Source organism: Carassius gibelio, chromosome B2, assembly GCF_023724105.1.
Source record: "Carassius gibelio isolate Cgi1373 ecotype wild population from Czech Republic chromosome B2, carGib1.2-hapl.c, whole genome shotgun sequence".
Taxonomy (NCBI): Eukaryota; Metazoa; Chordata; class Actinopteri; order Cypriniformes; family Cyprinidae; genus Carassius; species Carassius gibelio.
The window spans coordinates 29,210,731-29,214,585 of NC_068397.1; positions in this window are offsets into that span (position 1 = coordinate 29,210,731).

Here is a 3,855-nt window from a genome sequence, read left to right on the forward strand (position 1 = left end):
GGTGCGGTCCACGTATATGCGAAGCGCTCTTACGGGACACAGCAACGACAAGGCTGGATCTGCCTCCTCCAGGGGCAGCGCTTGCAGGTTCACCACCTGGTCTCGGAAGGGAGTGGTGGGAACCTTGGGCACGTATCCAGGCCGGGGTCTCAGGACAACGTGAGAGTAGGCCGGCCCGAACACAAGGCACTCTTCACTTACCGAAAATGCTTGGAGGTCCCCGACCCTCTTGATGGAAGTGAGCGCGATCAGGAGCGCTGTCTTGAGAGACAGGAACTTCAGCTCAACCGAATCCAGCGGCTCAAAGGGACCCCTCTGAAGTCCCGCCAGGACAATAGAGAGGTCCCAGGAGGGAATCAGGGGTGTCCTAGGAGGATGTAACCTTCTGGCACCCCTCAGGAACCTAACGATCAGGTCATGCCTCCCCAGGGACCGGCCGTCCACTGCATCGTGATGGGCTGCAATCACCTTCAGGGTGGAGGGTGACAGCCCACGCTCCAGCCTACCTTGCAGGAAAGAAAGCACGACTCTGACCGGGCATCTCCGGGGGTCTTCCCGGTGAGAAGAACACCAATTCGTGAACAGACTCCACTTCAGCGCATAGGCCTGCCTCGTAGAAGGGGCTCTAGCCTGAGTGATAGTGTCTACCACCGCTGGGGGCAGATCACTTAGGTCTGCCGCGTCCCGTCTAGAAGCCACACATGGAGGTTCCAGAGATCTGGGCACGGGTGCCAAATGGTGCCAAGCCCCTGAGAGAGAAGGTCTCTCCTCAGGGGGATGCGCCAGGGAGGGGCTGTCACGAGGAGCATGAGTTCCGAAAACCAGGTCCGGGTGGGCCAAACAGGACCTGTTCCTCGTCCTCCCTGACCTTGCACAGTGTCTGTGCGAGCAGGCTCACTGGGGGAAACGCATACTTGCGTAAAGCCCGAGGCCAGCTGTGTGCCAGTGCATCTGTGCCCAGGGGGGCCTGGGACAGGGAATAGTACAGCTGGCAGTGGGAGGACTCGTGGGAAGCAAACAGGTCTACCTGGGCTTCCCCGAATCGACTCCAGATCAGCTGGACCGTCTGGGGATGGAGTCGCCATTCCCCGGGGAAAGTGAGCTGTCGTGAGAGCACGTCGGCTGCACGATTGAGCTCCCCCGGGATGTGGACAGCGCGCAGCGACTTGAGCCACGTCTGACTCCAGAGGAGGAGATGACGGGCGAGTTGAGACATGCGACATGATCGTAAACCGCCCTGTCGGTTGATGTACGAACAGCCGCAGTGTTGTCCGTGCGGACCAACACGTGCTTGTCCAGCACTAGCGGACGAAACCGTCGCAAAGCTAGATGCACTGCCAGCAACTCCAGGCAGTTGATGTGCCACAGCAGTCGAGGTCCTGTCCAGGACCCTGAAGCTGCCTGCCCGTTGCATGTCGCGCCCCAGCCCGAGTTGGAGGCATCTGTTGTGACAACAACGTGCCGGGACACTTGTTCTAAGGGCACGCCGGCCCGTAGAAAGCAAGGTCCGACCAAGGACTGAATAGGCGGCGACACATCAGTGTGATGGTGACACGATGTGTACCGCGGCGCCATGCCCATCTCGGGACTCGGGAGTGTAACTAGTGCTGAAGTGGTCTCATATGAAGCAACCCGAGCGGCGTGACTGCGGCTGCGGATGCCATATGCCCCAGGAGCCTCTGAAAGTGTTTCAGCGGTACCACTGTCCTGCCTCTGAAGGAACTCAGGCAGTTCAGCACTGAGTGGGCACGCTCGCTGGTGAGACGTGCCGTCATACTCACCGAGTCTAACTCCATACCGAGATAAGAGATTCTCTGCACAGGGGAGAGCTTGCTCTTCTCCCGGTTGACCTGAAGCCCCAACTGACTGAGGTGCCGAAGCACGAAGTCCCTGTGATCGCACAACTCTTCTCGGGACCGGGCCATAATGAGCCAGTCGTCGAGATAGTTGAGGATCCTGATGCCCACTTCCCAAAGTGGGGCAAGGGCGCCCTCCGCGACCTTCGTGAAGACACGGGGGGACAGGGAGAGCCCGAAGGGGAGGACCTTGTACTGCCATGCCTGACCCTCGAAAGCAAAGCGCAAGAACGGTCTGTGACGAGGGAGGATAGAGACATGAAAGTACGCGTCTTTCAGGTCGATCGCTGCAAACCAGTCCTGGGGCTGGACGCATTCGATAATGCGTTTCTGCGTCAACATCCTGAACGGGAGCTTGTGTAGGGCCCGATTCAAGACTCGCAGATCCAGGATAGGTCGAAGGCCACCGCTTTTCTTGGGCACGATGAAGTAAGGGCTGTAAAACCCCGTCCTCATCTCGGCTGGAGGGACCGGCTCGATTGCATCCTTCGCCAGGAGGACAGCAATCTCCTCGCGCAAGACAGGGGCGTCCTGGACTGCCACCGAAGTCTCGAGCACGCCATTGAACTTGGGGGGTCGCCGGGCGAACTGAATCGCATAGCCGAGTCGAACCGTCCGGATGAGCCAGCGTGACGGGTTGGGCAGCGCAAGCCACACTCCCAGATACCGTACAAGTGGCACCAAAGGAACAGTCGACATACCCGCAGTGGTGCAGCGATGGGGAGTCGTGCCGGAAGGCCCAGAAGGCACTGCGTCCTGGGTCATCGCAACCACACTCCCCGTGTTCCCGGAGGAACTGGCCAGAGACGCGTGGAGAGGCGTTGCGTCTCCGAACCGCGACCTCTTGGCCGCTGGCGAAAGGGGGCGTCGTGGGTGAGAGTGAGGAAGCTGTGCGTCGCTCATTGTCAACCCACGAGCCTTGCAACTCGGAGGAAGGAGAATTTGCTCTTTTATTGAAAATGTGGGTACCACTGGCCGTTCGACCAGCGGCGGAACAGAACCAGAAGATTCTCCACCCGGCCCTCCTCCGGGGGAGGGAGTGGCGCTCTCTCCGCCATCTCCTGAAGAGCAGTTCTCCGCATCTCCGAGTTGCCCGTGTCAGGGCCGCTTAGTCGACTTCCTCGAGGACTTTGCAGCCGGGAGTGACACGGGGGGCGCCGCTCTCCTGCGCGGGGCTCGACGCGCCGGCCTCGAAGAACTCTCAGCACGGGGCGGAGCTGGTGTGGAGGACGCAGGGGGGCGCCCTCGGCGACGAGCAGGCTGAGGCACTGCCTGCGACGGAATGGTGGCAACCGGAGGATCACGTCGTGGCAAGATGTGCTGTATGGCCTCAGTCTGCTGTTATTCTGTCAGGAACTACTGGGCACAGCCCCTGACAGCGTCGCCACACAGGACAGCCTGGGACATGGGAGCATCGAGAAAATGCACTTTGTCAATGTCTCTCATACAGACCAGGCTGAGCCTGAAACGGCACTACTGGACCACCAGAGTGGACATCGCCTACCCGAGGGACTGCGTTGTGACTTCCGTCACCCAGAAGGGGGAGGTCAGTCGCCATGCGCAGCTCCTGCATCAACCTCGGGTTGGTCCTACCCTCGTGCATTGTTAAAGCCTTGGCTTGTTGGGTTTGCAGGATAGCCATGGCATGCAAAGCAGAGACAGCTTGGCCCGCAGCACTGTAAGCCTTGGTAGCGAGCGCGGCCGACAGCTTACAGGCCTTGGGTGAGGGGCGCGGACTATCCCTCCCAGTGGCGGCGTTTTGCGGACACAAGTGCACCGCAATCGCACTCTCCTGCTGGGGAATGTCAACACACCCCTAGCTGCCTCGCCATCGAGGGTAGTGAGGACGGAGGAACGAAATGAGCTGCTTCCGGCCGTAAAAGGGGCCATCCACGACTACATCACTTCCCCATGCACATCCGGGAAGAAAGGAACCAGAGTAAAACGCGGTTGTGAGTCGCGCTCCACACCGAGAACCAATCAAACAGCCATGAGCACT